At 44.7% G+C, this 24,768-nt stretch overlaps 1 protein-coding gene across 4 annotated transcripts in view; it reads right to left on the bottom strand.

Moving 5' to 3' along the window:
- TSGA13 (testis specific 13) overlaps nt 1–24,768 on the bottom strand; it is an 85,899-nt gene that overhangs the window by 30,073 nt on the left and 31,058 nt on the right. For 2 of the 4 annotated variants that reach the window (XM_084786395.1, XM_084786396.1), the window contains exon 2: nt 3,382–3,461. The exons of the other annotated variants lie outside the window; for them this stretch is intronic. The gene's annotated coding sequence lies outside the window, so the exon portion shown is untranslated. The remainder of the gene's footprint in view (nt 1–3,381; nt 3,462–24,768) is intronic. 4 annotated transcript variants of the gene reach the window in all.

The raw sequence follows: 24,768 nt of genomic DNA, 5'->3' as shown, positions 1-24,768 counted from the left end.
AGCGTATGTACTAGTTGAAACAATGAATTAGATGAAACAATCAGGAAAGAAAATTAGGGTAAGGCTTAGGACAGAGCTCTGAATTACACAGACATTACTGAGAATCGTAAAGAGACGATATAAAGAACCCGAAAGAAGAAAGTCAGGGCTGGGAGAAGAAGCAGGAGAAAGCAGTACATAGTCACAGAAGCCAACCTCCATTAGGAGGGACATAGTCTGTCTTGGAGGCAGTGGCCCAGCTGCTGCTCGGGAAGTTACAGAAGAGTCAAAACAGCAGCCAGCTATGGAGGGCCATGCCTACAATCTCAGCACTTGGAAGATGGAGGCTCCAAGGCTAAGGAGCTCAACGCCATCTTCAGTTACACAGCAAATCTGTGATGATCTTTGGCTCCAGGAGATCCTGACTCAAGTAAAAACTTCACGAAGATGACCAAAGCCTTAAAGAACAACCCGGGTACTGGGTATGGGAACACACGCTTTTAATCCTAGCACAGGCAGAGGCAGGTGGATCTCTGAGTTTGAGGCTAGCCTGGTCTACAAAGTGAGTTCCAGGACAGCCAGGGATACAAGAGAAACCCTGTCTCAAAAAACTAAACTAAACTAAAAAGGAAGGAAAGAAAGGAAGGAAGGAAGGAAGGGAGAAAGAAAGAAAGAAAGAAAGAAAGAAAGAAAGAAAGAAAGAAAGAAAGCGAGCAACTGACAGATTGAAAACGATCTAGTAGACTTGAGTTCCTGGAAGAGCCAGGGTTTGTTCAAAGACTCAGAGACCATGAGATAAATGGCAGTGTATTGCCACTGATGTCTTTTTAGAGACGTAGGGGGCTGTATCAATCATAACTTCCTACAACTCCTCGAATGTTTATGAATGATAAGACCTAAAGACAGACCTCCTCATCCCTTTATCTTCAAAACTTTGCACGCTCATCTGGAGTGCACCCCCTAGAAACATCTGGGTGTCATGATGGGGTCCTGGGGAGGATGCTGTACACTTTAACATTTCTTTCTTTTTCTCTTTTTCTTTTTTCTTTTTTTTTAGACAGGATTTCTCTGTGTAGCCTTCGCTGTCCTAGACTTGCTTTTAACTTCTTCTTCTTTTTTTTTTAAAGCAAAAAACTGTGTGTGTCTAGGTGCGGTAGCTCACAGCCTTAATCCCAGCACTGAGGAGGCAGAGGAAAGCAGATCCCTGTTAGTTCAAAGACAGCTTGGTCTACATAGCGAGTTCCAGGACAGCCAGGGCTATGTAGAGAAATGCTGTCTTAATAAACAAAAATAATTGTCTCTGTTTCTCTTTGTGTCTGTGTCTGTGTCTGTGTCTGTGTCTGTGTCTCTGTCTGTCCGTCTGTCTGTCTGTCTGTCTGTCTGCCTGTCTCTGTCTGTCTGTCTGTCTCTGTCTCTGTCTGTCTGTCTGTCTGTCTCTGTCTGTCTGTCTGTCTGCCTGTCTCTGTCTGCCTGTCTGTCTGTCTCTGTCTGTCTGTCTGTCTGTCTGTCTGTCTGTCTCTGTCTTTCTGTCTCTCTCTCTCTCTCTCTCTCTCTCTCTCTCTCTCTCTCTCTCTCTCTCTCTGTGTGTGTGTGTGTGTGTGTGTGTGTGTGTGTGTGTGTGTGTGTGTGTAAGTAAGTGCCTAGGGCAGGAAAGAGTATTAGACCCTCTGAAACTAGACTTACAGGCTTTCATAGGCTGCCTAATGTAGATGCTGGGAACTAAACATTTCTTTCTCCCAATTTTGGCTCTTCCCTTTTCTTTCTTTCTTTCTTTTTAAATTTTATTATAATTTATTCAGATTATATCTAGAGTGTTATCCCCAAGTTTTTAATCTTCCCATTACCATCCTTCCTCCCTCTTCCACCCTAGACCTCCCCTCCCCTAGACATCTGATATAAGGGGAGCTCCTCCTCCACCATATGACTACAGCCTATCAGGTCTCATGCAGACAGCCTACTTCCCCTTCCTCGTGTGCCCGCCAGGCCTTCCCAGCAAGGGCAAATAATCAAATCAGGGGACAGAGCTTCTGTCAGAGGCAGTGCCCACTCTCTGCTCCCTGCTTTCCCCACAACCATGGCTAGATCTGAACGGGGGGGGGGGTCTAGGTTTACTGCATACATTGTCCTTGCTTGGTGCAACAGTCTGTGCAGGCCCCCCTGGGTCCAGATATTAGCCCAACATAGATGTCCTCTGAGAGACTCCACCCAGCAGGGGATCGGGACCATTGCTGGAACCCCCTGCTGGACTCCAGGTGGAGCAGTGAGAGTGGTATGGAAGAATGAGGGGACGGAAGGACGCAGAGGGTTCAGGAGCCCTACAAGAAGACCATCTAGGCTGACTCTTCCCTTTTCGCATAGCCACTGACAATGCATGTTGCTTTTCTTTTACAAAAGAGAGCTCAGTCTTTCCAATTCAGAACCCACCCACAGTCTCAAACCACCATGTAGAAGGAAAAACAAAAGGGAGTTTGAACTTACGTGATCATGTGTTTGCTTATTAATTGATTTGGAGCCTGTATGGCAAAGACACATGACTAGAACATTTTAAATGCTTAATACTGCAATATCCTGGCTGAGGAAAAAAGCCACCATTGTAATTTTAATGTACCACATTGACTCAATTCTGTAGAACTAGCAAATGAAAGTTCTAGAAAGCTGTCTCTTTAGGAAAGGAAAGAGGGAAGGAAGAAAGGAAGGAAAGAAGCCATCTAGCCCACTGGAAACTGAAGACTGAGCAAAGAGACTTGCTTAGCAACCTGCTCTCCGTCTATGAACAGAGAGTGGACCTAGGCTTCGGAGATCCATTCCCCACAACACCACATCTGAAGAGAGTATTGTTCAGAGACAAATGTCTGGGAGATGATTATCTAGGCTGATAAATTCTGCAAGGAGGTGAATCTTGCAGCAGCAAGCGCCCTTATGGCCCTTTGGAAGCTGAGGCACAGTGACAGAAATGGAGAACAGTTGAGATTGAGCAGGATGATGTTGGCTAATGTAAACAAACCGGGAATCAGGACCATGAAATATGTTTGTGAGCCCATCTTGTTAACGGGTGGGGAACTGTGCTTCCACGAGAGTAGAGACTCTCTTCCTTCTGTACTATACTAAATTAGAATGTGGTTTAGTATTGGACTCTCAGAGCTCTGGGGACCAAGAAAGAAACATAAAGGGAAAAGGATGGGCTCTAAAAGTACAAGGTGCATAGGAAGAGGTCCAGGTAGTGGGTGGGCAAACCCTTGGGACTGGAGATGCCTATTGCCAGTTTCCACGTATTTCCAACACAGGAGACAGGCACAAAAGGAACAGGAGCTGTGCTTTCCATGCAAGGTGCCTCCTCCACCCTGACTTGCTCTTGTCTTGAGCTAATTTAATGGACCCAACAAAAACCCAGCAGTTCTTTACCTTTAAATGAAAGCTTCAAAAGCTCAATTGCAATATAGAATGCTTTTGCAAATAGATGTGATCAGTGCAGATAGCTCTGTCTAACAGAGAAAGAAAATGATTAATCTTAGAGATTTCTACCCAGATATGGCAGACATTTGTGTCACAACTGAACATAATTGATTCTACTCACAGAAAGGGCCACTAGGCAACTGGAAGTAACTTGCTGAAGCCTAGAAGCGTCTCCCACCCTCTCACTTGTGTGTGATGCACTGGCCAAGGGACGACTTCAGCTGTTCCTCAGATGTTATCCGCCTTGTATGTTAGAGTTTGGGCCTCTGGCTGGCCTGGGGCTAGCCAACTGGGCTAGGCTGGTCTGCCAGGGAGTTCTAGGGATCCCCACCTCCATTTGTGAGTCTCTGCCTCCCCACTGCTGGGGTTACACACCCACACCATCATACTTATTTCAGATGGCTCCTGAGGGTGGAACTAGGTCCCTGTGTTTGTGCAAAGCTAGCAACTTGACTCTCTGAGCCGCACCCAGAGCCCCGTTCTCTCACTTTTTAGATAGTATCTCTTCCTCCAGCTCGTCAGCATAACTCCAGGGGTAGACACGCCCCCAACAGATAACACGGGGCAACGCAAAATTGAACAGAACCATTACCATATATATGCCCATACCGTATGTTTTCACAGCTGGCTGTATACTGAGTCTTATTACTGGGCAAAGCTTTGATAGCATCCATGTTAGAACGGTCAGAGAGATGGGGCCTGAGGTGAGAGACTCTTCTTTCTCACGTTCCACTCAGCTTTCTCTTAAGAGGATAATTTATATTTTTAGTTGTATTTCCTTTTCTCCTGGGTCGGGGAGGCCTCCAGGCATTCTAGAAGTGTATGGTTCAGCCCTTTGTCCCGGCTCTGGCCCTTCCTTGGTCCTCTTTGTTCTCCTGTTCTGCATCTAGAATTTAAGTTCAGATAATAGGACGCCATTCTGGGCCCTTTGCTTTTGTTGGGCACCCTTCCATGCTAGCTGTTCGCCTCTAGTCTCTTGGCTGCAAGGCCCCGCCCTGACCCTTTAACCCACACTCTGAGATGCTGTACTTCCCAGGTTCCCTAGTCCAGTAGACTTCCTGTTAATTTCTGTCAAGAAGCGGGACTTGACTGAAGGAAAAGAGAAACCCTTCCTGTTTTTCCAGTTCTTGTCAGCCCCTCTCTGGCAAAAGTGGTTGGATCGTCTGCAATTTCTCTTAGCGTTCTGGTTATTGATAAATAGTCTTCATTGCCAATTGGCTTGTCTATTCGGCAAGGGCTGTAGTCCAGACTCCAAACTACAAAAGCATCAGATGCATGTTCACTCATTCATCCAAGAAATATTTATTCACCACCTACTGTGTGCCAGAGTCTCCTGTAGCTTCCAAGGACATAGGAGCAGATAGAGACAGCAGCCTGTTCCTGTTTGAGCTTAGATCATGAGTGGGAGTTATATGCAGCCAGGGTGTTTGGATATCTGCTAGGCGCTTCAGACTTGAAGGGGTTTAAATAATCCTCGATTCCTTCTCCCCTTCAAACCCATTCCTTTCATGCTTAGACAATGACAGCTTTGAGGTTATTCTTGATTTTCCCTCATTCCGTCACATAACACATCCAAATGGTCTCTTGTCAAGTCTTGCTGATCCTGTCTTCGAATGTGGTCCAAATCTGGTCAGGGTGCTTTTCCACCACCCCGCGCGCGCGCGCCAAGCAAAGCTCCTTCTCACCCTGGCGCTTTCACTGGTGTGACTTTCCTCAGAGGGAGAGACGGCGAAAGGGAAGTGATGCTAGGAAGTGCACAGCAGACAGCAATTAGGCTGTGTGCTGGATGTGTTTCTTGGCTCTGTTTCCTTTAAGAAACTCATAGATCATTTATAGGATAGACTTCTGAATGGTCTTCTTTGGGCTCAGGATCTCTGAACTATAACCTCAAACACCATTTCCCAGAATTTGCAGCTCTGCCTGCCTTGGGAAAGGACAGAGGGGGGGAAAAACCAAATATATTTCTATAGATCACATAAACATCACTCACTTATTAACATGTGTGTGTGCATGCGTGTGTGCCTGTGTGTGTGTGTGCATGCGTGCGTGCGTGTGTGTGTGTGTGTGTGCGCGCGCGCGCGCGTATGTGCGTGCATGTGTGTGTGTGTGTGTATGTGCGTGCATGTGTGCGTGTGTGTGTGTGTGTGTGTGTGTGTAGGGAGTCTCACGCGTCTCAGCAGGCATGCCTGTGGAGGTCAGAGAACAACTTGCTGGAGCCGATGCCTACCCATCCTCAAGCTTTCTTGGGTTTCCGGGACTGAAGTCAGATGGCCAGGCTTGCTCACAGCACCTTCGCCCGCCGAGCCACCTCACTGGCCCCTATGGATTATTTTTCACGTAAAAGAATCGTGAACAACTTTTCTTGCTCAAAACCTGCCTAATATCTCACTATATTTGCAGTAAGGTCAAACTGCATGTTATTTTTCAAAAAAAAAAAAAAAGCCACACATTCTGTATGGTGTTTTGTCCTCAGGGACATCTGTGCATCGTGTGTGTGCAGCACCTGTGAAGACCAGAAGAGTGAGGTGGGAATCACAGTCACAGATGGTTGTGAGCCGCCACATGGGTACTAAGGCTAAAGCCAGGTCCTCTGCAAGAGTAACAAATGCTCTTAACCGCTGAGCCTACTCCCTAGCACTGTTTGTTTATAAAACTTGGCTGGTTCTCCCTGCTCTTCTCTGACTCTGATCTCCTTCTAGTCCTCCGTTGTGTCCACCATCCTTGCCACTTGGGGCTTCTTATTTCTTTCAAGAACTTTTTATTTAATTATTTTATTTTTACTTGGTATGTGTGTACGGTGTGTCTATATGCGCGTGGAGCATGTGGTTCCCCCCCCCTCCCATTTGATTAATTAATTAGCTACTTCTCATTTTTTATTGGTTCATAGAAACGTTTCTATGTATTTTGGTTGTATTATGATTGTATTCAGCCCCTTCCCCAACTCCTCCTAGACCCACCCTCCCTTCCCTACCCACCAGTTGTGTGTCCTCTTTTTTACGTGGGTACTGAGAACGACACTTGGGGTCTTATGGCTGCCTTGCAAGCATTTTGCTGGCTGAGTCCCAGCCCCGTCTTGGACTTCTTGTTAGTCCTTAAACACACTCAAGTCAGCCCCTTCCAACCATGTCCTGTCTCATTATTATGCCTTCTGGCTGTGGGATGTTTGTGATAAGAATGGTGGATTCCAGGGAATTTCAATAAAGGAGGAAAGAAATGGCACAAGGTACCAATTTGGACTTAGACCCCAAGAGGAAGTCTAGACCCAGCAAACTATTGAAAGTCGCCCTCTGATGGTGACAGGTAGAAAGTCTTAATAAAAACAGTTGGGGGACTCTCCTTGGTTCCTGGGAAGACTCCCCCCCCCCACACACACACACTAATCAAAAGATATTTTGGTATCCTTTTGTGGATTCAAGATGGCACAGCTTTTGTAGATGGGGGATCACGGCTAACACGTGCTCCAAAGAATATGTCCAGGTAGTGCTGAAGGACAGGACTCTAAGGCCGTGAGATCCACCTACAGGGCCAGAAAGCCACACAATAGGACAGGTCTGGGGCATGATGGGCAAACAGACCCAGTCCCCCTCTTTTTCCTCCTGACATGTGAAGGAGAGATAAACCTGGTTTTTAGGATTCCAAGTGTGGGATTGGAACAGTCTCATGAGAGAACAGATGAGGCTAATCCACTAGAAGACCAACCACCTCGTGCAGGAGCTTGATTGTTGCCAGCTGAAAAGATCCTGTGAACAGACAGACTCTGGGAGGAGATACATAAATGAGCCCAGAACTTGAGGCGGGGCTTTGGTGGAGACTTAGGATAGATTTGGCTGTCCCTCGCTGCACTTCGAGACGCTCCTAGAAAGAACCGCTTGAGGGAAGGCTTCGGGGCTCCATCTCCTGCTGAGGTTCTGGGTTCTGGTTACTCTAGGTTCCAGCAGACGAAATCCTGCTGATTGTGCCAGGAGAGTCACTCCTCGGAACTGATATCCTTATGGTTTTGTTATTGTGTCCATTAATCCTCATTTCCTATTGTTTTGGTTAGTTGGGTTATAAGTGACGTATGCTCGGTCACTAAGTTGTCAATAAAATATATTGGTTAAAAAATTGAGCCTACAGACATGAGCTTTGAAATTTTTCATGTTGAAAATTTTAAATAATTATTAAATACATGTATGCGTATTTCCTTCAGAATATCATGCTCACCACTGTATTTCTTTGATTTTAAATACTCACTTCATTGAACTATCTATATTTCTCAATACAACGTTTTCCATCTAAGAAAAATTTGTATTCATGGCTCTTGAATTCAATACAACTTTAAAAACATGCATTTTAGAGATGAGCAAGTAGTGATAATTCTATTTAAATTCCGCCTATAATTAGCAGAATGTGGAAATCACATGTAGTTATAAAACGCAAGTACTGACAAAGAAATATGAGTTGCAGATGTAACTGGTGCTAAGGGACCAAATTATTGCATCAAACCAACTGTTTATTAACAGTTACATTGTTTCTGATCAGAATGCATTTTAGAGCCTTCTTTTCTAATACTAGAATTTGTGAGTGACTCAGAGATGGTTTTGTTTTGTTTTAGGAAATTGCTTGGGAAAGGGAGTTGTTTAAAATAATAGGAAAATAAGATCATGCTTAGTATTTTCATATATACTAAGGAAAGGACTATTGGTTTATGGGAGATGTTTGACAATAAATTTACAATTTTCAACTAAATAGAAGGGACCAAAGAAAGTGTGATATTATATAAGTGAGGAATGGGGGTGAAAATACAAGCAAGGCAAAAATATAATAAATTGAATAAAAAAGAAATAAACATAATTTAAATGAATAAACATAAGAAAATGGATTTAATTCACCTATGAGGCAGATATTTTCAGGTTTGGTTAAAATTGCCCAGACCCCAGCCAGCAAAATGGCTCATCAGGTAAAGGGACCTGCCACCAAGCCTGATGACCTGAGTTCAACCCCCAGGACTCACATGATGGGAGAGTTCCCGGCTCCTGAAAGCTGTCCTCTGGCCTCCATATGTGCATAAAGGTATATGCACACACGCCCCCCCCACACATTCCATAAATAAAAAGATGCAATTTTTAAAAGAATCCAGCCATGCGGTCTTTACCTGGACACACTTAAACTAAAAGTGCAGAATAGTTGAAAATGGGATGTAGTCCAAAGAAAAAGTGTTTTCTCGTTCCATTCCCTCTTCTTAAATTCTCTCCACTTCTATTCTTCCTGTGTCATCGTATCTCTATGCTATAAGACAGAGCCAAGTGTCTCTGGAACACAAGGAGCTACTAGTAGCAGCTTGGTGGCGGTCATGGGGTCTGGGTGGTATTTTGATAAACTTGGCTACAAAAAATACTAAGTGCTTTCATCTAGCAGGGGCGACAATACACACTTTCACTGCTTGCTACCAGTGTGTCAGATACTTAGTAACTTCCTGCAGCTGCACTATAGTAGAAAGACTAGCCTTGGCAAACTCTGTTTCCTGGAATCCTTTGCTAGTTAGCTTCGGGTTAGGGTCCACCGACTGGAGACTTGTGGTTTGAATCTGAAGGTCTTCCCCAGGCTTGTGTTTTTAATGCTTGGCTCCCAGCTGGTAGTGGATCCTTTAGGAAGTGGGGTGCAGCTGGCAGAAGTGGGGCTACTGAGGGTGGAAGGGAAAGCGGAAAAGGGAAGAGAGGAGTCTCCTCCAGATTCTAGCTGGAGTCTGCATAACCTCCATCCACAGCTCACGGGTTGGTTCTAGTCCCAGGCTTCTTTAAACGTTCTTAGCAGCACTCTACATATGTTCATAGGGACAGTAGCAGCAACCACCTACCATTTGCTTGGCATGGCCTGAAATGGCCTGGTTTCCACCTATCGCCAATCAAGGAGGACTCGTATCCTCCTGTCTATATTCTGGCCTCATATTTCCCAGCCTTTTGTTCCTTTTTAGGGTTACTATCACTGTGATGAAACAGTGTGATCGAGGCAACTTGGGGAGGAAAGGGTTTATTCCGCTTGCTCTTCCATCATCAGAGGATGTGAGGACAGGGACTCTAACAGGCCAGGAACCTGGAGGCAGGAGCTCAGGCAGAGGCCATGGAGGGGTGCTGCTTACTGGCTTGTTCCTCATCGGTTGCTCAGCCTGCTTTCTTATAGAATTCAGGACCACCAACCTAGAGATGGCCCCGCCCACAGTGGGCTGGGCCCTCACCTGTCAATCACTCATTAAGCCTTACAGTTAGACCTTATGGAGGCTTTGCCTCAATTTGAGGGTAATCATTAAGGTTCCCTCCTTTCAGATAACTCTAGCTTGTATCAAGTTGACACAAAACTATCCAGCATATGTTTTTCTAGGTCTAGAGTGACCATTGCGTCTAAAGAGATCAATCTCTAAAATCTTCAACCTCTCTTTCTGCTTGCTTGGTGTTTGAACGCTTGCATGACTAGTTCTGTTGATTAAATGCCTTTTATTTGAAATATAGAGTGTGGTTTCCACCATGGTGACTGGACCCTTGATCCTGTTATTATTGAATAGAAAACATCCCTGGTCCACTGCATTTGAGAGATTAGAAAGCAAGACATGCCCTTAAAGCTTTAATAAAATACAAGCATGCAGAAAATAAGAAATACAAGGTCTTCTGTATTCATGTATCTAGAGGTTGCAATTTGGGGGCATATGAAGACATCCCTCAAGTGGACTGGCCTATCACAGTAAGAAAAAGGCATGATTTTGAGTGGCAACATATGGCACATGTGGGTGAGCTGCATCGACAAGCCCAGCAGATGACTGGGAAATTACCTGAGATGATTTTCTTAATAAGTTGCTTGAAAACGAATCCACATCTTTACCTCCAGCCCTTCTCATTCTTGTTTTTTTAAGTATGTTCTCACTTCATAACACACATACATACAGGAGAGGGAGGGAGGGAGAGAGGGAGGGAGGGAGAGAGGGAGGGAGAGAGGGAGGGAGAGAGGGAGGGAGGGAGAGAGGGAGGGAGAGAAGGAACTTAGGAACTTCTGGTCTTCCCACTTCCATCTCATCTCATGAGAGCTTGGGTCACAATAGTGCCCCACCTTACCTTACCTGGTTTCTACTATTTGATACTGATTAAATTATTTGGGATGTGTCCTTTGTGTCTGTCCTCTTTGACTTGACAAACATTGCAGAGATCCATATTCTAAACATGGATACTGTGAACATTTATCTTTCAGTACTTTGTCCTTTTAAAAATAGCTGAATAATCTCCCTGTATGGAAATATCACAACCCATTTCTCCGTTCTCTCGTCCATAAACATTTGAGCTCTTTCTTCTTCTTGCCTGGTATGAGTGGCACTTCTGGTCCACATAATAATTTTGCTTAACTTTAATGAACCAGTTAAATTGTCTATCACTGCGGCTGAGCCGCTGTATATTCGCACCCACCACGGATGATGGTCCCAGCTCCTCTGCAGTGTAAAGTCTACTTCCTTGCAAGCACTTTGATAGCTCTCTGCTATTTAAAAACCCAGCCCTGGTGAGTCTGGGTGTAAGGTGATGCTTTGTGTGTTAGCTTCAGTTCTGATTCAGCCGGATGATACATCAACGCTTCCTCCCGTGGCTTGCAGTTTGTTACGTTTTATTTAAGAACCTGTTCTGAGAAGCTAGATGACTCGGTGGCTAAGAGTACGGAGGCTTTTGCCGAGGACCTGGGTTTAAGTCCCAGCCACAACTGTCTGTAACTCCTGTTCCAGGGGAAGCAGTGCCCTTTTCTGACTTCTGTGGATACCAGGCACATACATGGTACATATACCTACATGCAACTGAAACATTCATATGCATTAAATGAATAAGTAATAGAGATGCTGTTCTTTTTGTTTTTCAAGATAGGGTTTCTCTGTGTAGCCTTGGCTGTCCTGGACTCGCTTTGTAGACCAGGCTGGCCTCGAACTCACAGAGATCCGCCTGCCTCTGCCTCCCAAGTGCTGGAATTAAAGGCATGCACCAGCACACTCAGACTCTAAGGCTCCTCTTCTTCTTCTTCTTCTTCTTCTTCTTCTTCTTCTTCTTCTTCTTCTTCTTCTTCTTCTTCTTCTTCTTCTTCTTCTTCCAAGACAGGGTTTCTCTGTGTAGCCCTGGCTGTCCTAGACCCGCTTTGTAGACCAGGCTGGCCTCGAACTCAGAGAGATCCACCTGCCTCTGCCTTCTAATTGCTGGCATTAAAGGCGTGCACCACCACTGTCCAGCTGAGATCCTGTTCTTGAACAATAACTACTACTACTCTCTTTTCTTCAGTTAAGATGACTGAATGTCTTGATTCAGAAAAACTTTGTATGAGGGCCGAGGGTATAGCTCAGTGCTTGAGCACTTGCTTAACATGTACAAGGCACAAAAAAATGAATGCTTGCATGGTGGGAGGTGGTTGGCGTCCCATTAAACTGGAAGCTAAGACTGCCTCCTAGCCTGTCGGGGTAGTCCACACACCCTTGAGACATCAGGCTTAAGAGGGCTCTGATGTTGGCTGGTATGCCTTTGATCCTTGTTGTCAAGAATGGAGGGTGGAGTATGCATGCAATGTGCAAGGATCTCAACTGCTGTTACTAAATGAAAATTTCCCGCCCCCCAACTAAATGAAAACCTCCCTTCCCCCCCCAAGACCACTATCATCTGTTCTCTTATAAAATGCCCCTTTCTCTCAGTTCATTTCAGCGATTTTCACCTATTAGGAGAGTCAGTCTCATTTCTTACAATCCTTCCTTATTTGCTCCACAATTTGTGTATTGGTGTGTGAATCTTTGTGTGTATGTATTCATGTGGCCGTGTGTGTGTGTGTGTGTGTGTGTGTGTGTGTGTGTGTGTGTGTGTGTATGTGTGTGTGTGTGTGTACACAGAAGCCCAGAGGACAACCTTAGGGGCTGTCCCTCCAGAGCTGTCCACCTTGAGTTTTGAGACATGGTCTCTCACACCTAGTAGGTTAGGCTGGCTGGACTGTGGCCATAGGGATCTGCCTGTCCTCTCCCCCGCCAGACTGGGATTACAAGCAACCACCACTATGCAGGCCTGGTATTTTATATGAGTTCTGGGGAATCAAACTCAGGTCCTCCTGCCTTAAGGCAAGCAGTTTACTGGATGAGCCCTTATAACTTAACTTTAAAGCCTCGCCCCCACCCCCCTTAACCTTAGTTCCCATTGGCTTAGAACAGAGGAGAGTCTGGCTCACACCTCTCTGCCCCCAACACATGCCCCTTTTATGAAGTAATGGGAAAAGGGCTAGCAAGTCACAACTATCTTATGGGTGGTCCAGAGAGACAGTAAGATCCCTTCCTGGCTCCAACAAGCTCTACAGGGGACTCACTCTCAGGGCACTCTCTCCCTTTATGGCCATCCAATGAGGGACGTCATCTTCTGTTTCTCTTAGGTGTGCATCTTGGCCCCACTGTGGCAGTCTCAGGAAGAATGTTTCCCCAAATCCCAGTCACTTTCTGTAGCTAATTCTTGAGCCCAAAGGTATTCGGAAGAGGGAGCAATTCTACAGCCCTTTCTTCCGTGTTAGCTCCATCATGCAATCTTTGATGGTTGGCTTGAATGGTCAACTCGGTACAACCTACAATCACCTGGGAAGAGCCTCGTTGAAGGATTGCCTACATTGGGTTGGCCTGCGAGAGGACCCAGCCCATTGTGGTTGGCTAATACCGGAGATATCGAGCTAAGCCCAAGCAATCCAGTGAGTACGTACAGTACACGTGTTCACTTCTCTCTGCTTTTGACTGTGGACAGCACGGGACTGGCTGAAGTTCCTTCGCTGACTTGTCTACAGTGACAGCATCTATCCTGGGGCTGAAGGGGGAAACACAGCCCTTTCTCCTCTAAGCTGCTTTTGGTCAGGGTTGTTCTCATCACAGCAATAGAAATATCATTAAGATCACATTGTCTTCCTGATCTCAAAGCCTGAGGGCGGATCCCTCAATGTTGCCTTGACAACGAAGTCATCTGTGTACAGTGCCTTCTGCCAGCTCCCCTCACAGGACGATGATAGATGTCTTTTAAAAACAAAATCTTTGTCTGGAATAAGTATGTTCAAAGTCAGTCTTCCTCTTGTCAATCAAGAATTACCAGAAGTCAGCCGACACCTGTCCAACTCTGTAAGGAAAACCTTGGACTTTCTTGTTAAATGAGGCTCCTAGGCAGGGAGAGGCTGATTATCTCAGTGTATGCCTCGGGGGAGCAGGCCCACCCTTGGGTAACAATCCAGGAAGGCGCGTTAGCGTTTGACTCTGTTTTCTACCAAGACTTAAGATGATAATGCCATGCCTAAGCAATTATTTCATCTACTACTAAATCAGCACCTGACGGGTAACAGAAGGCCTCCATTTCTGCTCCTTCCCCAGTGCTTCCTCGATGGTGGAGACTGTTTATGCTCTGCCATGATGACTAACGTCAAGGCTGTTCCCTCAGCCTTCCACACCGAGCATTTATAATCTGACATGTGGAACTGTCTCCTTCCAGATGATCTACTGCCTTCAAAATCAGACGGGGCCCTAGGCAACAGTGCCTTTGAAATGACGGTCTGTTGTTCTGCAGCCCGCAGTCTGGCTCGGTGTCACCAGATGTCCCCTCAAAGGTGACTTTCTGAGGCCCCCCCCCTTTGAACCTTTACTGGCTGCCTAATATCTCTCAGGCTGTCTGAGTCGGCTCTCTCATCTCCATGCATAGAAGTGTGGCTGTGCGTCGGCCAAAGAGAACCCTCTCCAGTCTGCCTCTGAGTTACAATAATACGCTGGGGTTCAACAAATGCTGGTGGGTGTTTGCTTCTATTCCCATCTGATGGGATAGCACTATGGTTATTTTATTCATAGCTTTGAGGACTGTTCATTAAAGTGTAACAGTAATATTTAAGGAGTATTGACACATTAGCTGGACATGGTGGTGCATGCCTTTAATCCTAGCATTTAGGAGGCAGAGGCAGGCAGATCTCTGGGAGTTTGGGGCCAGCCTGGTCTACACAGTGAGTTCCAGGACAGCCAGGGCTACATAACAGAAAGGCCCTGTCTCAACAAAACGAAACAAAAACAAAAACACCAAACAAACAAACAAAAACAAAAAGTACTTAAATAAGTAAAGTTTTCGGCACAGCATACCCCTGTGAAGATTGTAAAGTTGATGACTCTGAAATAATTCAGGAAAAATATATGTGTGGGAACATATAAACTATATTTACATAATCTGTGTGTGCACACACATGTTCACACATGCACACATGCATACATATGCACAGTGAGTAAATAATCTGTTGTGTGCTTAACCTCTGTGGTATCATCAGGAGAAAAACACATGGGTTTTGTGCACTGTTGCTGGAATTTCTTTGTCAAAATGAAAAGCATACAAATGTTTATTAAAGTGAAGAGCTCTAAAAGCACATCCTTTACCGTTAGTAGTAGTTATCACTGCACTATGGGATTATTGGACCGTTTTTATGTTCTCTTGTTGGTTCATTTGTTTGTCTAAATGTCCCAGGAGGCAGATGTATAACTTCTGCTTTGTGATAAGGACAAAAGAAACTTTGAAGATGTGACTGAAGCTATGAATTGTTGAAAGGCTTTCAAATTGATCTTATTGGGTTAAATGTTAGCCACACTTCTGTTCTAGATCTTCATGAGAGATGCTCCTTAGAGACCTCATTCATGAATGTGCAGTCCGTCTGTGTAGCTTGTCTTGAGTGAAAAGCTATTTTGCTCTATGCTCAAACCAGAAGAACATGGCAGCTTCTAAGAAGCCACTGGTAATCAATCCTTCAGCTCTCAAAAAGTGGTGGTGATGTCCTGGCTATCTTTTGAGATTCTGAGACTCTACACGTCTCTTCCCTACTCCTCCTTTTCATAAGTCTGGCCTTCTCTCATTGTCTGGCTTCGGCCAATAGTGAGGAAGGTACAAAAACTACATGGGAAGGAGTTCTGGGTAAGTCTTTCTCCCAGGCCCACTCCTGCAGGCTGGCTTCAAGTTGGCCTGACGCTCTAGTGGAAGTACATGCATCTCTTTTATGGCTTTCTTTCTTTTTCTTTCTTTCTTTCTTTCTTTCTTTCTTTCTTTCTTTCTTTCTTTCTTTCTTCCTTTTCATTTCAGAGTTTTATTGTGTTGCACTGAAGGAACAGCAGGGTGGTTACACAGTTCTCTTGTTCATTTTTGAAAATCTAAAGTACTTGCAAATTCTTAAGAATACCTTGGCCACTGCGTTAGAACAGGAAGCGTAATGTAACCAATTTCTTAGCAAATAATGGATGAGGTACTCTGCAAGTACAAGAGAGTTCAGGGTTCTTGTAATCAGTCTTCAGCTCATCAAATGCTATAATGTGACAGATGATGAAGAAGATGAGCGCTGCGGTCAGCAGCAGCGCCAGCATGTAGCAGAAGGCCGCAAACGTGAACGCTGTGGCCTGGCCCGGGGAGGAGCTGCTGGGCACGCCGGCGCCAGCGGAGAAAGGCGGCACAAGGCTCATCCCATGGTTTTCTTCAACGGGCTCTCTCCTCCTGGCCTACCCATGGAAACAGCACTACAAATCACTAGCTGACCCTGCCCCTAGCCCCAGCCCCTGCTCACATGCCTTGAAGTCTATGGACCAATTTGAAGGCATCATGTTTCCTACTGGGACCCTTAATAGGCTAGCTGGGTGCCTTGTGGTTTTAAAGGGAATTTCAGCAAGTGTTCCCGAGAGCCTTTACTAAGCTTGCACCGTATGGAAGCGTTCAGGTCGGATCCAGCTTGAATAATCTGAGTCCTGTGTCCTAACTGCAGTGTCTTCACCAATAGGGACCTACTTCAACCTCTGAGAAACACCCAAGGGCAGCAGCAACGGCCCATATGGTTTTGAGAGTCACTTGGACTACCCTGACCGAGGCCTGGGAAGGTTCCTCACGCCTGGTACTAGGGACTTTGTTAACCTATGGTTTTGTGGGGAGCACTGGCAGCCCAAATAGCATTCCCCCCACCTCCCTCACTCTTTCTCTCTCTCTCTCTCTCTCTCTCTCTCTCTCTCTCTCTCTCTCTCTCTCAGTATATAATGTTATGTAAACATAAAGTAATGTGATTCCTTGAGACTCTATCAAACAATCTTGGTGCCATTTGTCCCTCCCCCTCTAGATTACCCTCCCTCCCCCAGTTGAAGCTCCACTTCATGTCACCTGTATCCCGCTGTTCCCCTTTCACAACATCTGGGTCCCCCAACTCACGGACTCTTTATATTTACCTGGTGTCATTAGATAATCCATATTGTTTATGTATATCTGAAGATTTGCAGCTAGAAACTACAAGAGGAGCGAGAACGTTTGGTGGTTTTTTTGTTGTTGTTGTTGTTTTGTTTTGTTTTGTTTTTTTCTGGTCCAGCTACCTTACTCAATATAATCTTTTTTAGATCCACCCATTCATCTGCACAGTTCATGATTTTGTTTTTCTTAACAGCTCAATAGCCTTCCACTGTGCATAGATAGGTTCCATATTTTCGCTATTCACTCATCTGCTGAAGGGCATGTAGGTGGCTTCCATTTCCTGACTATTGCCAATAGGGTAACAGTAAACACTGGGGAGCAACTACCAGTGGAGAAGGATGCTGAACAAGGATGTCAATGGATGCGCCTTTTCTACCAGGGAACTCAGAGCCTGTCCTTTTCCCAGGATCAAAATCCTAAATCAGCTATTTGATATTTTCAAGGGGCACACCTTAGATGCTGGTGGAACCTGGAGGGTAGGCTGCATTGTTCCCTTTAAGAAAGTTAAATGGCTGCAGTCCCCAGAATGGAATGCTGACATGCAGGAATAGCCAGACTCAGTTTCCCAACTGGGAGACAATAAGACTGGTTTCTACACTCAATACCCAATTCACATTTGCCTAGGGTTTCAAACTGTGGACCATTGGAAAGACAGCACAGGACTACGATGCTGATTTTTCCTTTCTTCATAGCTTCTACTCCAGGTAAAATGTGGTTTATGGTCTATACTGAGTACCCTGGGTATAAGTGGGACAAGTAGTACCTGTCAGTGTGACCCGGGCACACACACTGTAGCATGGAAGTCTAGGGAGAAGAGGGAAACTTCTGCCCTCAATCTACATTTCCCTGATGAACAAAACATAGATGCTAAAGAAAGCCCTTCAGAGTGTTTCCTAGTAACCTGGGTACCAGACTTTTGAATCCAAGCCTGCCTCCTTTTTACACTCATAGAGCACTGAAGGATGCTCCTAGGATTATGGAGACTTGTACCAAACGACAGGGAGAATTCTTAACGGTGGAGAAGTATCGTGAACAAGACTGGTAGGGCTGACCCTTCTCATAGCAAATGACATGGCCATGTCTCCAGGACAACATGACGAGGGAATGCCGAGACCCTGTAATCTCAGACCTGTCTAACCTACAGGAGGAACTCTGGCAGCTCCTTAGAAATAGCCCTTGGGGACATCACTGTGTCCCTGCTGACGGCCCAATGCTCATTAAGCTAAATGCTCTCTGGGAAAAGTGGCTTTGCTTTACTTGTCTTAACATCTGGGGAGAGCATCTATCCGGATTTCACAGGAAGCATGCCAGGACAGATTACACCATGAACACACTGATGGCAATCCTCTGCTTGGCCAGAGCCCTTGGTAAAAGGCAAGATAGCCTGCCACAAGGACACTAATGTCACCAAAATGAAGTAGAGGAGCCAGTTTATACCAGTCACTGCAGTTATAAAGGAGATTAAAATACCTCGCTTGGCCTTAAAAATGGCCATTGGGAAGACCAATTATGAGACGGTAGCAATCTAAGGTGAACACTACAGAACAGCATATCATTTAGAAGTCAGGACGTGCCACCTCAAAGCTCTTTAGTGGACGCTGTTCCTTCTATTGTCAAATTTAGAAGTCTACTAAGAAAGGCGGATACCCCGCCACACGTTTTAGGTTAGTATTTGAGTAACTAAGGTGCTGCTAGGATGCAGAGCAGGCCTTGATAGAAGGAAATCTGAGTTTCTTTAAACAATAACCACAAGCAAATAGTTGGGCAAACGGAATGGCTTATGTTGGTAGAAGTCAACTCACTGCTCAAAAAAAAAAAAAAAAGTAAAATAGTATCCTTTTTAATTTGCCATGATCTATGTTTCTCTATGGCATGTGTGTGTGTGTGTGTGTGTGTGTGTGTGTGTGTGTGTGTTAGGCATGTATGGTCCTATATGTATGCACAAGTGTGTATGGAGGCCTAGGGCTGAGTTTGAGAGTCTTACTTTATTATTTTCTACCTTACTAGTCAAAACAGGGCTTCTCAGCTGAACCCACAGCTCAGCCATAAGGCTAGTCTAGCTAGCCAGATTGCATGGGAAATCCTCTGCCTCTGCCTTCTCAGTGATGGAATTCTGGTAGACTGCCATGCCCACCCAGCCTTTGCAGGAGTACTGGGAATCCCAGTGCTGGTTCTCACACTTGGTGCTTGCATGGCAATCACTTTAACTATGCAGTCATCTCTCCACCAAGCCCCTGAATGTGACTCTTGGCAAAGAAAGAAAGAAAGAAAGAAAGAAAGAAAGAAAGAAAGAAAGAAAGAAATGCATATGATAATTTACAGAAATAATAACATGACATGTGAACCATTTTATGCTGTTGGAAGGAAAATCAAAACTAAGAGGTCCAGGGCCGTGAGAAATGGTTTCTCTGTGTAGCCTTGGCTGTCCTGGACTCGCTTTGTAGTCCAGGCTGGCGTTGAACTCACAGCGATCTGCCTGCCTCTGCCTCCCGAGTGCTGGGATTAAAGGCATGTGCCACCAATGCCTGGCTTTCTTTCTTTCTTTTCTTTTCTTTTCTTTTTCTTTTTTTTTTCTTTTTGGCTTAAAATTCCTAACCACATAAAACCATGTCTGAGGCACAAGCCTGCAAATCCCAGCACTTGAGGGTGGAGGAGAAAGCTCAGGCGTGTGAGTTAGAGGCCGGTCTGGGCCACATGGAACTCAGTTGTTTATTTATTTATTTTTTTATTTTAAAGCTGCTCAGCATCTCTCACTCCTTGACATGACTGGCAGAAAAGCAGCAATCACACTGTCAGAGGCACAGTTCTCTCTCCCTAAGAAGCACTTGAGTAATGGAAAATATTGACAGGGGTCCCCAGGGAAATCTCTCCTTGTTAGGTTCAGACCCTTGGAGCGCGCACTGCTCTGTGGCAATATTACCCTTCATCGAGTGTGATAGCTACATTAAGTCATAAATTGTATGTTTCAGTCACGAGATTCAATTAGTGATTTACTTCAGAACCATCAGCGGGTCATTTGTCAATATTTCTCAATAATTTAATCTCCAGGCTCACTATCACCTTGTCATAACTGTCTTTTTCTTTCTCTTTTCTCTGAGGCGCGGGGCTGTTATGAGATAGGGCCCCAAACGTGCTACAATGCAGAAGATGACCTTGAACTCCTGATCTATTGTTTCATTTGTGTCAGGAATTCATTTCCCACTCTCCTTCTCCAGCCTCAACGATCTTGGCCCCCTCTGCGCCAGCTTACACCCACTCGCTCACCTCTGACTCACTTGTTTGTGCTCACTGATTTCTTTTGATTAAACTAAAATGGTTAGCTCATCTTCTGTACCCAATCTGTGCCTAAACCCACGCAGCTACATGAATGAGGCTGGAGTGTCCGTATCAATCGTATCAATGTGGCCTCACAGGGAGAGAGCTCTTGTTTTAAATTCGCAACCACAAGCTTTGAGTGAATTCTTAGTGGTGCCTGGCAATCACACATCCTGGCTAATTTCTCTCTCAGTTTCCCGGTGATTTTTGTCACATAGTTCCCTCTTCAAACGCTAATAGCTTAAGCTTGGCTGATGACTTTTCTTTTTTCTTTTTCTTTTTCTTTTTCTTTTTTTTTTTTCTTTCGGACCTTCCCCAGGAAATTTTGAGCAGTTGTTAGGAACTTCCACCGACTTTCACGACCTCTTCTATTCACCTGCCATTGTCGACCACACACGGTTCGCCTTCCCCACCACTTTAAGGTAAAACACCCAGGCAGCCTGCGGAAGTCCATCCCCTCAAGCGTATGAGCTCTCCCTGCCCTCGTTTTGCTGCCCGCCCGCCGAGAGATAGTGTGCCCCGCCCCCCACTTCTCCCTCTCTATCTTTTACTCTCTCTTGGATTATTTACATTAAAAGGTTAATTTCGTTCCTATCTTAACCCCAGAAGTCACTTCCCCCTTGCCTCTTGTCCCACCAGTAACTGACGGATGGACAGAGTGATGGTCATCTCCCCAGCCCTGACTAACTTAGGGACCACATCTCATGATGTGGCCCGCTCCCACTGATGCGCTTTCTATGTGAGGCTTCAGGATGCTTCCCTCTTGGCTTTCTTCCTGCCACACCCTGTCTCTTTTGTGGGCTCCTAGCCTTGCTCACTTCTTCATGAGTGACCAGCTGTCACCTCTTCTCTATCACTCTCTTTAGTTACTCTTGTGTGCGTGACTCAGACTTCCAGCTTTAAATAGCATCTATATATACATAAATATAGATGCTGGGGCTTGTTTGGACCAGATTTTCCCAAAAATGCTAGACTCATCTCTTTTCCAGCCTATTCAATTTTTCTACTGAAATGTCCAATACATAACTTAAATCCAACATCTCCAAAATGGAATGCTTTCTCTTCCCAACAAATCTGCCCTATTTCTAGCTTTCCTCATCTCTGCTGACGGCAACTCTACCCAGATGCTTTGGCCAAAGACCTCTGAGTCATCAGTCTCTTTTCTTTCTTCACATCCCAGTAATAAATCCTTTAGGGGAGGTCTATAGACTTTTCCTTTAAAAGCTACTCACATTTGATTTCTTCTCATTATACCGCCCACCATTGGTTTGGCTCAGGGCAACATAATTTCCTATCTAGATTAATGAAATCACGCCCTTATAGGCCTTTCTGCTTGTCATAATTGTCAAGCGTTCTCTTGAAACACACAGTGGGATTTAATCTTGTTTAACATCCTCCAGGATATATCTGTTTTATTCCGAGAAGAAAACGGAGTCATTGCCATAGCTTACAAGGCACGTGTGGGCTAGCCTCCTCCCTTCTTTCTGCCTGTTAGTGTGCTGCGGCCATGTTAACTGCGTCTTGGCCTTGGCACCTAGCTGTGTTCTCTTCCCGGAATGGTTTTTGTCCAGGTGTCTGCTGGCCACCTTCCTTGTCTCCTTCAGGCTCATTCGTATCTTATGTGCGCAACACAGACCTCAACTCGTTGTTACTCCCAACTCGCACCCTTGTGCCCACTTAGCGTCTCAGCTTTCTCTTCATCCCACGCTGTCTATTGCCTAACATACTATATAATTTACTTCTTGTTTATTTTTTGTATCTCTTTGACCGGAATATGAAAGAGCTTCCTTTCTGTTTCCCAACATGCCTATAACAGTGCCTCGCACATTGTAAAGGTTTGATAAATTGCATGCCCAAGGAAACTTGGTTTTAAAAGATCAAAGCCAAGGCTACGTAACAGGCCAGAAGGAAAGCCTCTCAAACAGCACCTCTGGGCTCTTCTCTGCATTCCAGTCTAATCCATTGCTGACCCCTGCTGGAACTCACTGACCAAGCTGCCATCCCTCCTTTGATGGGACAGGAAGCCCTAGTACTCCCTGGGGACCAGCAGTATGCAAGAGTCTACTGCTACTGTCTCTGCTATCAACTGTGCCCTTCTTCCCATAAAGCAGTAGTGAGACAGCTCTCCCTCTGTCTGGGACTTTTGCTAACTCTTAGGGACCCACAGAAGACAGAGTAAAGCTTCCTTTTGCCTTATTTATATTGACAAATGTCTTCATCTATAAGGGCTTAATAATTAGAGAGGAAAAGCAAAATGTAAAAAAAAAATGATTTTTTTGGGGGGGGGGCTTCAACCATCAGAAGTAAGAGCTCAGTCTTTAAACAGATCAGAAAATGGCATAAGGAAGAAAATTTGGTTTGAAAAATATCATTATGGGTTCCTTCTTTGTTCTTTTGCATGCAGCCATTCTCTTTCAACCAGACAATATCCAGGCTGCTAGGGCAGGGCTACAAAAGCAAAGGACGCTGCTTCATTGTGTACATTTGATCTCCAACTCAATAGCAGTTCTGAGATTTTTACTGGGAAAGAGAGGGGAGTCCAAAGCTCCAAGTCTGGCAAGTATCAAGAGCAAAGCATGTGGCCCGAACTGAGCATTTACTGTAGCCAATAAGTAGATAGAGCAAACTTAGGGTGTCGGCACCTCCTGAGTGAGAAAGTAGAGTTCTTCTCCCATTGGAAGAGCCAAGGGCTGGAGGAAGTTTAGAAGGACAGGAACCGAGCTGGATACTTAGGTCCCTGAGAAGTAACCAACCAACCGAACCCTCGTTCCAGAGCCCAGGAAGGGGAAGGCACTGTGATATCAGGAACCCTTTACACACTAAGGCTGAACTGTAACGTCTGGGGTAGTCCTTTGTAGCTACTCCAGACCTACTGACAGCAGAGTAACACGTGTCATTTAAGAAACACAGACATCTGTGCAGACAGCCTTCTGTTTGTAGCCAGCTCCCTGTGGTTCTATGGAGGAGAACCAGGATTTTATTTTATTTTTTTCCTCCTACTTTGGCTGGAGCGAGCAGGCATGCTGAGAATAGAAAGTCCAAAAGTCTACATTGCAGATGAGACAGTCACACCCAGTGGGGACATCACAAACAACAGATTTGGCCAGATTTAGCATCTTGAATAGCAGAAGAGTACCAAAACAGAACAATAACAAAATTCTCTAGGCACAGTCACAACTTGCCCAGAAACTCCCATACTGGCCATGGAGCAGGGGAAATGAGTGAAGACCCAGAAAACAGCATTGCACATCGTCCTGACAGCACATCATCCTGACACCACTTCCTGTCTGCTGTTCTGAGGTTATGTGTACTCTCTGACATTCAGAAGCCATGGCCAGAGGGTGGGGGTCCCTTCGGAGGAGTCTGCTCTGAGAGAGTTTGAATTTTGAATTGATTCAACTCTTATCTCAAAAAAAAAAAAAACAAAATTAAGTTGAACAGGAATATTTTTAATTGAAATAGAAATTAATTCTGTTACCTTAATTGACAAATTTGAATGTTTCCTCTTTCATTAATGTGAGTGGGAACATATTAACCAGAGCTATAGATAAAACAGAGCAAACAGTTTTTCTTTATTTTTTTTCTTCAAACTGATTTGCAAGTGTTTATGCGTTTGGTTTTGCATGTTTCTCCCTTTACAGAGCTAGAAAATTTGAAAGGGCCATCAGTGTCGAGGGTCAAATCCTGAATCCTTAATAATGATTCTGGGTAACTAAAACGGGCATGATTACTGTGGGGGAGGGAGAGCGAAGTGTCCTTGAAGGTCCACATTGTCCCTCCGCAGTGTGACCTGTGTTGTCGCTTGCTACCTCTGCACCTGAGGTTATGGCCACAGGATCTCACTGTGTACCTCACACTGGCATAAACTCTGAACTCTCCTGCTTCTGACTCCCAAATACTAGGACTACAGGGGTGTACCTGGATATTTTTGGTTTTTAAATAATACCTCTCCTTCCTTTAAGGTATTTTAAAAATGTTATTCCTTTTAACTGATTCAAACAACACTTAAAGGATGATTTTCTCTGCCCCCCCCTCTCTCTCACATACACACACACACACACACGCACACACACACTTTTTAAATTAGTCTTTTGAGACTAGGTCTCTCTGCGTAGCACGTGCTGTCCTGGACTTGCTTTGTAGACCAGGGACCAGGCTGGCCTCCATACCTATCCTTTGGCCAGTGTGTGTGTCTGTGTGTGTGTGTGTGTGTGTGTGTGTGTCTGTGTGTCTGTGTGTCTGTGTGTGTGTGTCTGTGTGTGTGTGTCTGTGTTCCTTTGTCTCTTGAAGTTTTGGCTCTTAATATATTCTGTACATTAATCTTCTGACTGCTATTGTTTTTTTCAGAGTGTAACTTGGTATTTATTTATTTATTTATTTATTTATTTATTTATTTATTTGTTGGTTTTACATTTGGCCAAATTCTTTTCCTTTTTGAATTTTTTATTTTATTTGTGTTTGTTTGTTTTTTGCCTAGCATACATGAGGCCTTGTGCTCAAGTCCCAAGCCTATAATAAATAATGTAGTATACAAAAATAAAGTTATGTCATAACCAAGACTACTTTCATTGACAATAGAGAGATTTACTAGTATTTTTAACTAGTAATTTTTTAAACATTAAGCAGTGTGAGTACTTATCATATGCAATTTCTCTTTTCAAAATCTATGCAATAGAAAGCAATGTTAGGTTTTGTTTTCCTTTCCTCATGACTAATCGTTTCTGAAGCATTTTTCAGCTCGTGTCTCTCTCTCTCTCTCTCTCTCTCTCTCTCTCTCTCT

Source organism: Acomys minous (assembly GCF_964271855.1).
Source record: "Acomys minous genome assembly, chromosome: 6".
NCBI lineage: Eukaryota > Metazoa > Chordata > Mammalia > Rodentia > Muridae > Acomys > Acomys minous.
This window is presented reverse-complemented; position numbering and strand designations above follow the sequence as displayed.